Source organism: Colius striatus, chromosome 15 (genome assembly GCF_028858725.1).
Source record: "Colius striatus isolate bColStr4 chromosome 15, bColStr4.1.hap1, whole genome shotgun sequence".
Classification (NCBI taxonomy): Eukaryota; Metazoa; Chordata; class Aves; order Coliiformes; family Coliidae; genus Colius; species Colius striatus.
Window position 1 is genome coordinate 9164870 of NC_084773.1, and position 13771 is coordinate 9178640.

The window sequence follows — 13771 nt, forward strand, 5'->3', positions numbered from 1 at the left end:
TCAATAACTTAAGAGGACTGCTCTTTTTCCTCTTTATCAGTTCAGATATCGCCTACAGATATCGGTTAAACGGAATCATAAAACAGTTTCCACCAAATGTTAGTTTCTTTACTTTCCTCATGATAAAGCACCAAAGCTTGCTGTCTTGGTTTTCAGAGTCTTTAGTATCATTTATTTATTTTTAACCTAACAACAACACATGCTTTACAGTGGATGCAAAAATATTACTTGGATATACATGAATACACAATACACTGTTGTGGAATCCAGTATAATCATTATGCAAAACCAAATAAGTTGTTCATAATCACATAATTTAAACAATTTACTATGTACTGCAGTGCTAATCTATTCAGGATAGAAATTAAACTACTCTGGCACATGCTGTTAATTTTGTTGTTGCAAATACAGTCAATATAGCAAAATTATTTAATAGTAAAAATACACATCTCTCAGAAGATCTTCAGCTGCACATCTCAAAATAGGATTATTAATAGGCTTTTATATTATCTGTATAATACACTTCAAAGACCTAAAAATATTTCTTAGAGAAGTTCAGACTACAGTAGCCCCTAACAGCATCTAGTAAATCTAGTTTAAAACATCTTGAATTAAGTTTAATATTTCAAAAGCTAAAATTTTACAAATGCTCCAGTATTTGGTTGGATCTGTTTTCTAGAAACACAGTCTTACTGCTACCACCACTAATGCCCAAGTGGCTATACTAGAGGTGCTGCTAAATGACTGACTAGTAAACTCTTAAATGCTAGTTAATTTTTTAAAACCCATTTATACATTCCAGAGCTAAAGTTTAACTGACTTTTCAGCAAGACTTAAGCTTTTCAACACCTACCATTATCCCTGAAGAATAAATCTGAAACTTTTACTGACAAGCAACAACATAAAGCACTTCATCTGAAGATAACTGAGCTTCCCCTCTCAAATCCCCAGTTGCAAGAAATTGAGATCATCTTCCTATGATCTTAATCACTACAGTGAAGTTTTCAGGTACAAACAAATCAAGATTGTTGGACTACTTACCATCAGTACACCACCTCTTCCCAGCAAAGCAACCAGGCAACTGTGCAATAAGGGAGCTTTGTCTTGGCAAGGCAATCTCTTCTAATTTCAAACAGCTGGGTGTTGAAGCCTGAGTTACCACCTGTATCACATTCACCTGTTGGAAGACCTTGGGAAGGAACCAACCACCTAAGCTTTGGGAAGCTTGAAATTTGATCCACAAGAGTAGTCCCAAAATGGAATCAAATTTCTACAGTGAATATCTACTCACTAGCAGTAGCTTTATACCACTGCTCCAAAACTGTCAACCAGCAGATGCTTCCCTACTTTGTACTACTTGTGGATTCTGCTGAGGAACTGCACATCCAATAGCAAGAAGTATAATATGTCGACCTGATCTAGTCTGACCAGCTTCTGCAGCAGGGTTGGACTAGATGATCTCTAAAGGTCCTTTCCAATCCTACCATTCTGATTCTGTGATTCTATATCTGACTGTGGACGGCCAATCCAGCTCACATAAATTCCAGTTCTCAGAGGATAATTACATTACATAGAAAGAATGAGGTTCACACAACTGTTTCATTCATAACAAGAGGACTTGACAGTCTTCCATCTGTTGGTCTATATAGACACGCTGAAGAGAATGTATAGAACAGCTATTTTGTGAGGGTGACACTTTATATCCACTTATTAATCACAGAATCATTACCTTTGGAAAAGACCTTGAAGATCATTAAGTCCAACCACTAACCTTCCACTGTCAAGCCCATCACTAAACCAAATTGTATCCCAGAAAATACTCCATCGGAGTGCGCAAAATATAAATTTATGGAGAATTAAGTTGAATTTGTTTTATATATTACTTCAGACAATTTACAAGGTGTTTTTATAGGTGCTTTTATGTATATACTAGTAGTCCTCCTTGGTATCTTTGTATGAAAACACAAAAAAAACCTCCACAAGTTCTGCAGTGAAAAACTATGATACAAAGGCTCAGGTTCTCCCAGTCTGCAACTTCACTATGGAGTGACAAAAACTCAAAGGAAAAAAAAACAAAGCACAGAACCTATGAGCTATTCTTGGCTCTGAAAGCTAAAACATCCCTTTTCCTGAATTCATGGTTCGTTATTGTGATTAGGGAATATTTTATGCCATCATAACACTCTTTTTTAATTAATTTGAAATATATTGGTTATACATGAAGTTGTACTATGCAAAAAAAAGAAACCACTAGAGAATATAAGAATGTGAGATTTCTATCTGTACCAATAAATTTTTTGCTTTATGTAGAACCTAAGGCCAGACATTAAAGAATCCTACATTTCAGTAACCAGATCGTTCTCATATACTCCATAATCTTCATTGAAGCAGTCTGAACTTCATCATCCCATTTTCTTAGTATTGTAGTGATAAGTTACAAAGATATCTCATAACTATTAGATATCTCTTTTGTCATTGAGATTCTTGTCAGTACCACAATACGGAATAACTAATGGCCTATGCCATTCTGAATATGTTCTGGTCTTCAAAATTGAATAAATATAGATTTGAAAGTATCCTTTTATTATGCTATAATTAACTAACTACCAGTTAGTTAGTTAACATCAGTTTCTATGACAATTGTCTACTACCCTAACTGTATGAAATATAAGGATTTCTGCCACATGTGAGTAAAACTCGGTCACTGAGGACCTAACTACAAGTGGGTACATCCACTTACCAATTCTACAACTAAAAAGAGTTAATGGTCTTTTCCTCTTTTGTTTTCTTGCTTTTTTTTTCCTTTTTTACCATTTGGGACCAGCCCTGTAAACTATATGTGTGCTAGCACATTTACTTAAATGTAGCCAGACTGCTTTCTGGTATATAAAAGAAATGGCTAAGCATTCATGCCTCTAGACATTCTCTGCTCGCAAAATAGGTATTGTCATGTAGTTTTCATATTTGGAACATACTCAAGCTTATGACAGGTTCCAGAAGATACCTGAGAAATGGGAGAAGGGGAGTTTGTCTAGTCCAAAGCATGATAAGTAATGTTCTAACAATTTGACAGTGAATTTCCAGTGCCAAGAAATGCTTCCTGAACTTGTTTAATTTACTAACATAAAAGTAACTGTAGGTGAAATTCTTTCCAACTGGTTGATCCTGAAGACATTCTTTTCCTCTATCTACAGAAGCATCCAATGAATAAGTTCTCCTCTGAACCTTAAATGTGCCCAAAAAAGCCTATTTCAGTATTGATGATTGCAGATGAAGTGCCCTCCTTAGTCAAGGGCATTTAGATCCAGGGATCAACTTGGTATGCTCCTATTTTGCATTCCTCTACTTCCTTTGTTGCTCCAGTTTCCCTTTTCCATCCTGTGTGTTTTTTATTACCTTTTTGACTAAGAGCAATTTGTGATTTCACAACCACAGGTTGTAACAGAAGATTGAAACACAACCACACATTGTAATAGAAGAATTTATTACAATAATGGAGCTCTACATTAAATTCAACTGATTCCTTTTTTTCCCTTATTAAGCTATATAGAAAAAAAAAAAAGAGAGGTCTCATAAGTTAAAATAGAGAGAACTGTTTTCTAATTGTCAGTCAGACATTATATAACAAATTCCCTATAAATAGGCAGAAAATGGCTTGCAAATGTAGAGGAATTTCTCCTTGTCAGTCTGGCACATCTATTTCTAGTGGACTGCAAATCTCAGCATATGCAACTTGTGAGCATGAATATGCCTGAGATATGACTGTGCAATGAGGGAGAAGGTGGCTCTCATAATATAGTTCTTGCAAATTGAAGGAACTATTTTATATCTGTTATCAGTTGATAAAGTATTGTTTAGATAGAAAAAATCCATATGTGTGACTATGCCTTATCTCCTTTGTCTATTTTTGTGGGATTTATCATTGTTTAATTGACTTCATTGGGCGAGTCAAATAAAAAAAGGAAATAAATAAAAAGGAAAATATCAAACTTTAAGGCTTAGGGGAAATAACTAAGAATTTTGTTTCCAGCCAATTCTGTTTATGGATTAAATATACCACAGTAAATTAAATTTCCTCATAGTCTTTATCATTTAGATGTAAGGAGGAAAACTTACCTGAAGCTGCGAGAGAAACCTCAAAATATAGGAATCAGAAATGAAGCCTATAAACAGCTGTTACTTTATGCTTCCCTCTCCTTTAAGGATGAAGAAAGATCTACAATCCTGTCAATTCACCATCACTGAGTAGCACAGTATTCTTTTGGTAGATGTGAAAAAAGGCAGAAGAAAACCATCATCTATGCTGAAACCATACAGAAATATATAGAAACAAATCCATGTATTGGTAAAATTCTTTAATGAAATTACTACCCAGAGGAAGAAATATCTATGAAAAATTTCCATAAATTTATCAGTCATAGAGAAAGCAAAAGCAATGGAAAAACTCACAAATACAGCTTATTTCTATTGTACTAAACCCATTTCTTGTTTCTTCAGGATGTAGAACACCTATATACAAGTGAATATAAATTATAAATCACAAGATTTTTTTATGCTGAGTTAAAAAGCATTTTGCTATGCAGTACTGAATTTATTCTTAAATCTTCAGGGCAATCAGAAAGTAAATATGTATAGCAAAAGGCAGACAGGCAAACCATATGTCAGAGCAGCAGCCACTGTGAGAGAGAGGATAAAAGCACTAATCACTGAAATATAGCTCAATCAAAAAGATATTTTATAAAGCATGAAAGATCAGACAATAATATGTAGCATTTCTTGATCCCTGAGCAAACTGTGCTTCTAGTGGTGTATGAGACTATCTATGACCACCTTTAATATGAATGGAGGAACCAGATACTGGGGTACAACAGCAGGCAGTAGTTACTCAGCAGTATTTTTAACAATATTTCTCTGCTTCTTATTTATATGTACTTATCTTTCTGTGCTCCTTACTTTTGGTTAAAAAAAGATCCTGCATTCATTTTGTTTTAATAACTTGACCAGGCACCTGTGAAAAAGAATACATTTGAAAATGAGTAGAAATATTTTGCAGCTACAGCAATTGGTCTAAGAAAAATTACCTCTCTGCATAAACTTTACCTCACTGGAAATATTTTGCCTGTTTCTTTCATGCAGACAATGGAACACATGGTTTTGGTGGTTTGAGTATAGTTGCAGTTTTAAAATCCTAAAGAGCACTATGACCTGTGCTTCGGTTCATTTAGAAATAAAAGGGAATCTGAGCAAAATTACTTTGTTGTCTGTAATGAGAAAACAAGATAGAAACACAGAGGCATAACTAGAAAAAATGAAGTATTTTGAAAGCTTACAATAATTTCATTTGTAATAGTTTACAATATTAGTTAAGTGAAATAGCTCTTTACTTCTGTGTTCCTGTTACAGAGCAGAGATTGTGGTGATCCACAACGTATTATAAGGAAGAGAATTGAAGAAAGAAGATCAGGCTTAAAAAGGATTTAATCTGGCATAGCAACAGGTACTCAGGAATGTAAGGTGAGTTCAGGTTGTTCACACATAAAACCACTAGATCTACAGGACCTGTAATATTGGCTGTTTAGCACACTCATTATTAAACTTCTTTATCATATGCTTATTAATACAAAAGGTTAAAGCAGATACTATGCTTTTTACTACAAACGCAGCAGATATTCTGGTTGCACTTTTTCTTGCAGGGCTCATACCTGTGTTCAATTTTCCATAAGTTGTCTGTAAAGCAGGACATTGGGGTGTCCAAAGGCTATGAATCTTTCTTTCAGGTTCTTCTCAAACACTGCTCCCATCTTGTTACACAGAGAAGCCACTCTGGTTGCACTATACTACAGGTTTTCTTTTTGTTGCCAAGCTACATTCTTTGCTTCTTTAGAAGCTGCAGGTTGTTGATTTTTCATCCTCTTCGTACTTCCAATTTGTTTGATAAACACAATGAAACAGCAAAAGTAGACATGGAATTGAATGATGCCTTTTGTCAGTTACCGCCTGGTGTGATGAAACCAGCAGGAGTATAAAAGCAAAAAAGAATGCTTTTAAAAGAGGAGTAATTTTCTTAAATATTGAGAAATGATTCTCTTAAGATAATATTTGCAATCAGCACCCAGCATGTGCAGCAGCCACGTTCTGGAAGACAAAATTGGCTGCTTTGGAGAGTTCAGCATAAAGCAGACGGTTGGGGTACTGTAATTCTCCTACACTAAGTTATTAAAAGACAAATGCTGTATGGTACTGAAGCTCAGTCTGAGGTGTTCCAAAATCACATACTTCTTAAATAGAACATAAAATAGTTAAGATCTGCATGTCGATGTTTGAAATGTAAGATACGGTCACCAAACTCACCCATCATTACATCTTAAGAGATGTTTTTCTGCAGATCAGCTTGGAAAGTAGATAACACTTCCAGAGGCATAAAAATGACTAAGAGCCGGGCAAGTAGAACAAAATAAACTAAGAAAAAAAATGACCGAGGTGGCAGAAAGACCAGAAGAGAGTTCTGTACTTATTAAATTTTTACTTGTACAAGAACAATAAGAGTTTCCAATAGGGCTTTTCCCACAGAGATTCAGATAGGACCCACTCATTTTCTCAGATCCTTCTGAGAGCAGTCTGAGTGCAGCTGGGTCCAACATCAGTCCCCAGCTGTAAAGAAGAGTTCAGATTCTGGGTTCTAGCAGAGTCAATTTCTTACAGCTCGATCTCTTAACGAAAGTTGCCCCAAACCAAGAAAACCCTGGGTCATTATACCCTGACGATGTAAGTTTCACCTCCCTCTTGAAAGCTCAGTTCAATAATAATATTTGAGTCTGGAGTCTTCTTGTTCTTTTTTTTTGTCTCTGGCCAGCTTCTGTTGCTTATCTCAGAAGTTGCACATTTTTCTCATGTTGATTTAAAACCGCCTTTTCTGCACTTGGGTGTTGTCAATGTGGCCAGTCTTTTGTTAACTCAGGCAGGACAACTTCCTCCTCGTTCTTACAAGAATTCCCTTCAAGACTACTCTCAGTGCTTTGTCATCCTGAAGTTTGTGGCCTCAGATCTCAGCACTCATAAAGTTGTTTAGCTTTAGCAAGTTTTAATTCATCATTCATGGATCATTTGCACAAATAATTATATTATTTTACAATCAAGTTCTTCAATTTTCAACAGGAATTACGGTTGTGGTTACAAGAAAGATATTGGAAGAACAAGTGAAAGTTACTGATGAAGTACCTTTGATTAGTCCAGTTCCAGCAATGGCCAGCATTTTTACTACAGAGATGATCCCTGTAACATCACCTCTGAGAGTCAGTTTGTAGTGGAATTTAGGGTGCACTATTATCCCTGAGATTGCTATTTACTTCTTATAGAAGAGTTCATTGTGGACCAATATCTTGTGTTCAAAAACTAGAACTGCTTGTATCTATTCCAGCAGTATCAGTGCTATTTATTATTACAGAAACATTAATTAAAGGTTAATTAACTTAAAATACCAAGTCTTTCAACATTGTCCCCTCTTTTCATAAGTCTCATTCTTTTTATGCTCTGATTTTGAAGTCATAAAAAAATTCAAATTGTCTGAAACATTATTTCCATTTTTATTTGCTCTTGTACATTTTAACAAAAATTTGTAACAAATTAAAGACTCAGCAAAGACTTATAGAGCTTGCAGATACAGTGACACTCAGCCTTGTCATCTGAGGAAAAGGGTCTATTTATTGATTAGCCTTCCTTTTGTATTTTAGAAGTATTACCATTCTGTTGACAAAGATGCCAGTTGTTTGCAGCCATACTTTGGATGATCTGTTATTATTCAGAAGTAGTGTGTCCTAAGGACAGTAAATTGCAACCATGGTTTTTTTCTTAGCTGTAACACTAGATGCCAGAATTTAGCAATTTTAATAACAAAAATAGCCTCTTCCTTGTAGCAAGGGTCCTATTGCCAAGTAATTGTATCAGTAGGTCTCTCAGCTTCTATTGGCTTGTTTGGTTTGTAAATACAAACACTGACACAAATCCAGAACATTTTCAATCTAAACTGGGATAAAGTATGACAGATGGATGTAGAACACAGATGGAAGGAAAGAATAGAAAGTTTTCATACCTCCTTTTCTGAAACCCTCAAAATTTTTTTTGGAGATTGGAAGTCTCATAATTTAGTTGCTGATTCAGTTGCAGAAGTTCAGCAACTTCTGCCCTTTAAGCAGTCAACAGTCCCCTTGTCCCTATTTTCCTCCATTTACTCTTCACCCATGACAATTGGTTCTAAGTGTTCTTTTTATTCACTAAACCAAGACTCAAATGTCTAAGCACTTTATGATGTCCATCACTTTTCAAGCGGTCTTAAAAGTCTAGTTTAAATCCGTGGTTACGCTATTTAGCTTTGTAAGTATAAGGTCATTCAAAAAGATCCTAACTGCTCAAAGTTGCTAATTCCCTTAGCATAAAAGATGAAAATATTATAAAAACCTCCTTTTTTTTAGGAAATAAATGGAAGTTAAAGATGTATTGACAACAGGTGGTAACTCTTTTTATATAGTAGCTGTCAGGGCTGATGGATGTATAGTGAGGCCTAGGTAAGGAATCCCGATCCAAATAGTTTTTTGTAAACCTCCAGTACTCCATGTGGCCAGTTAGTTAAATCATATATAAAATATTATCTCACACATAAAGAATGATGTAGCCTTTCTGATACTATTATTTTGAGTATTTTGCATCCCCCTGACACTGAACAAAAGATTTCTTTACCTTCTTGGAATGGAACAGAAAAAAACCAAAAAGCCCAGCTCTGAAAATTTTCCAAAACAACATAACACCATGTAGCCATAGAGATGAAACTGCTTTTTTTCTGTGTTATTGGAAATAAGAGCAATGTACATGCCATGAAAGTGAGATGTCACTTAGAGCCTAATCTAGAGCATAATCTAACATATTTGAAGAAAAATCCTACCAAATTCTTCAATAATACTGGCCTATTTTGCAAATGGAAAAGCAAAGTACGTAAAGGTAAAACCCCAATTATTCTGGAATAGCAATTAGTGCATTTCAGCTCCTGACCATATGGCTGTTTCACAGACTATCTTTGGACATCCTATTTGGGCATTTCTGACAGTATAATAGTAGTACACCATCTACTTAGCTCTGTATTTTAACTCCCTAAACACAAGTCAAACAGCACACACACATACAGTTCACTAAGAATAATTGTACAAAATTTCAGGGAAATATTTTTAATCACTATTAGCAACAGAAATGTCTTGACCATGTCAGTATTGCAGTTTCTTCCTTTGCAACGTTACTGATACTCCTTAGAAACTTCCATTGGTCTGGCAGTAATACTGTTATAACCAAGTTATTTTCTATATAGTATGCATAAAAGTAAGAGATGGTGGCTTAAACTTACTACTATGATACAATACCATATGCTTCTGAATGACCATGTTATAAAAGCATGCTGAGTTAAAAACATTAGGCATGATATAATGTTAGAGAACATCCTTTCAGAAATTGACAGGTTTTTTTATAGCCTGTAATGATTTGCTCAAGTATGAAGCAATTTCTTGTAAATACTGAAGTAATTGCTGGCAGATTTCATTTGTCCCAGAATATAACACAGTAACACTATTAGATGTACATGTTCATTGCAGTAGTATAGAAAAAAAATCACTACAGAAGGAAGACTAGACTGACTTGAGCTACAGTAAGCAACACAATGATTTGTTGTCACGCTTGTCATCACAAGTTCAGTCTCATCTTGTAGCAGCTGGATAAGTGCATTTTTCTTTGAAGTGCAGAACATTTTTGAAAGCTATAGCACAACATTTTTATCTCCTTTTCTTAATAAAGCTCCTTTGACTCTTCAAAAGAAATATCCTGAATTACTGGTGTCCTAATACGTTTCTATTCAAGCTTATCTAATTCAGCAGTACAAAGCTTTGAGAATCAACAGAAAAGAAATACAGTAGATACAAACATACATTTTTATGTATGTATACCTACAAGAACAACTCCACATATATATATAATACATGTGAGTGTGTATACACACACCCCCATATATATAAAACTTTCATGGCAGAAACAAAACAGTTGGCAAAGCTTACTCATGAAGTGGGACTGAATCATAAACCATTCAGAGATCTAGGCTGTTTTCCCAATTTTCTGCAGAACAATTATTGCCAGATATAATGAACACTGTCTTCAAAGACAGAGAAGGATTACATCTAAATGAATTTACATCTTCAGAAATTCTAAAGCATGTATGAAAATTACAATATTCAGCAAGTAGCATCTGCTGAAATGTAACAAAAGTATTTTGAAATATATCCAAGTTCAAGACCAACTTGGTTTAGGAAGCAAGATATGATTAAAGAGCTTTGTTCAAAAAACTTGACAAAAGGGAAGATTCCTACAAAAACTGAGAGAAAGCACTGCATCAGCATAGGTCATCCTTTTCTTTTTTGTTAAATCTACACCCATTGTGCTGCATTTTCTGTTTCAGCTATACCCAAGGGTTGAACAGATAAAAACCAAGATATAAGGATAAAAGCAAAACATTTCTAATGCTAAAAGCTTTTTTGTTGTTAAATTTCCAGGGGAATTCAGTTTAGTTCATTGATTTTAAGCCAAATTAATTTCTGCAATTATTTGTTTTAGTCAGAGCTGAATCTGCTATTACTGCTTTGGTTAACTTTTTAATGCAACATTTAGTCAAAGATTTTCAAAGTACTGTACAAAATATGGAAGAAATCCTATAAATTTCTGGAAGTGGAACTGTTAGGGCACGGATTATAAATCCACAGAAATCTATGAAGTTTCACGTATTGATAGCTCTAATTACAACTCTGAAAATATGAAGGAGGGAAGGCAAAATAACAATAAAACTTTCAGTGTGGAAGCATTTATAACATTGTACAAACTGAGGGGCTGAGTCACCATCATGTGAAGATGTTCACTTGTTTGTATCTGCCTGTGGCCCGTGGATGTACTTCCCATATCACGCAAAAGTGCTGTGATGTACACTGATAATCTTAACAAAACCTCTAAATAGACAAAATAACCACGATAATAATGGTCTCTTTTAGTAATGCTTTCAGGTTTGCAGTAAATGGAAGCATAGCATAGCCATTTATATAAATGAATATATTTATCTTACAGCAAGATAAATGACAATCACTTCCTCCCCTGTTTATACTTGTTTATGATTCCATTGTTTCATTTGGATAAAAAAACCTCATAGATGATCACTCAAAGCCACACAATTTCTAAATAATGCTGCTATTCAGCATGTTTGTTTATTATTTTTAGGTCTTTGATACCTCTGATATTACAGAGCTCCATTTATTTCCTGTAGAGGAATAAGCATATCTTCCCTCCCTTCCCAAGTTCAGTAGTAACTTTCGTCTAAAATCCCTGAAAATTTGGTTATAAAACTCAACACAAGGAGCCGCAGATGCTCAGAACACACCTTTCACTTCTCAGATACCATCCATTACAACATAAACATAAGCTTTTTTTCCTCTCAAGAGTTCTTCTGAATAGTCCCTTTGCCCAAGTTCTAGAAATCAAAATGGTTCAGATTCTGAATAAATTTAATCTTATTCCAAGAAGCCAAACAATATAATACAAAGTGATGGAAATATAATTAGTAGCATTCATTTTATCTTAAATTTCTGCAGCTGGTTTAACTTTGATTGTTTCAGCACTTTCTCCACTATATCCTCTGCATGTTGATTTGTTCAAGCTCTAATGAACATTCTCCATTTATCTGATATAGTTGCATTTATCTTCAGGGGTTACAACAATGACATTTTCTTCTAAAGACAAGTTGCACTTTAATAAAGGAGAGGAGAAAGGTATCTGCATAACACTTCATAGACTGCTTGCTCAGAAAAATTCATTGGTTTGATCCATTTTTGTTGTTCAGAGGGTTTCACTTTATCGCCTTTTCCTCCACTCTCTTGACCTCTCTACTTTGGCTCTAAGATTATTATACTTAAAAAACCATAAAATGTAAAGTTTTACTTTATTAGTCTTTCATTTACTATAGTTTTTCCTTGCTTTATGATAACCATTCCTATTTGATAGCAAATATAAATAAATGTCATTGCTGTTTCAATTATTTGGTTATTTTCTGCTATTTCTTGCTCAGGTTTTTGTTGTTTTAATTAAGTTTTCGTTATCACATGTTCAAATCCACACTGACTGATTTCTTGTGAGGACACTTTCTGTGGCCCTCACATGACATTTGTTTTATATCTGCTGTGAAATACAAATTTTATTACATTAAATGCTTCTACATAGTAGAACATAATCAGCTCCTGGGGGGCAGTTGCTATGCATGAAGTTGAAGGATGCAACAGTGCCAGTATGGTATCTCTATCCAAAAGAAGCCTCCTTCAAGATGAGTAACGAAAGATTTGACAGCTGATTGGATTTTTATGAAGGGGAAAATGGAAGAGAAAAAAAAAAAATCAGGCTTATTAACCTGGAGCAAAAAGGCTTAGCTGTCAAGGGATAATCCTCAGATGCTTACCATGTCTTAATTAAACACAACAGGGGCTGATAAAATGCAGAGAACCTACCAAAACTCCCTGCTCTACAGTGTTCTGCCTAGACATTGAAGATGATTTTGAATTCTCTGCAGCTTGGAAATGGTAGCAAACAGTTGTCAGAGTTCTGTGTTATGCATTTCAGTCAAGACTTGAGAAGTAAGAGCCTCATTTGTAAGTATTTTGCAGGAGATGCTTTCCTGACAAGAATAAAACGTTAGGTAGGAATCTTTGCTTTCACAGTGTTTAAACCATAACAAAACATACTTTTAGGAAAAAAAGAATACACATCTTCCAGAAGAAACACTGGCTCATCCTCATTTCACAGGCTGGTCATTAGTAATTTCATTTTCAGGTATTGAAAGCAAGGCCAAAAGTCTTTAGGTTTCCCATTTCACTTCTGAAGATCCAAAAACTAAGTACAAATTTGAATCTGGCCAGTGGTATGTAAGACATTTTAATGCTTTGAGGGCTGCTGTTCTTCCGCAGTCATCTTTGCCTCAGTGCTTGTCTGTAAAGCACTTGACAGGGATTTGCTGTTTGCTCACCTGCACACACTGCTTCTCTATAGTTCAAACTACTAAATTTAATTAAGAAAAAATAAATATCCCTTAAGGACATTCTCTATTTACTATATCTGCAACGGCTGTATATCCTATAGAAACTGCCTACAAATACTATGAGGAAGGATGATGATTTCTGTCACTGATAAGGTGAAAGGATACACCTTCTGTGAATGCTGTTATTCTGGAAAAGTTTGGGAATTCCTTCCCCTAAATTTAAGTTAAAAAACAGAGCTTAATGGGCTTAATGGATTCAAACCACACTAGTAGTATATTAAACTATTTAAACAATACTCCCCCATGCAGCAAGAATACCAAATACAAGTCTGGCTACATTTCATATGGAAGTCCCAAGTAAATGTATTCTTGGGGGACCCTCTCGGCTGCATTTGTACTGTAAATGCATTTACAAACCCAACCCCTGGCCAAATCCCCATTGTTCTAGTTCCCAGAAGCTATCACTAACAATATTGAATTTAATCACTGTGCCAATCCATTTATTCACCTAGAAAACAAGCATAGCAATTCTGACTGGGGTTTTCATGAGTACATAAGTGATTGAAAAATCAATGGGACTTGCTCTCTTAAGTCACTTAAGACCAGATATTAATGGTATCTGTGTGTCTAGAGATCAAGACAGACACCTGGTAGGACTTTCATAACACCTACCTC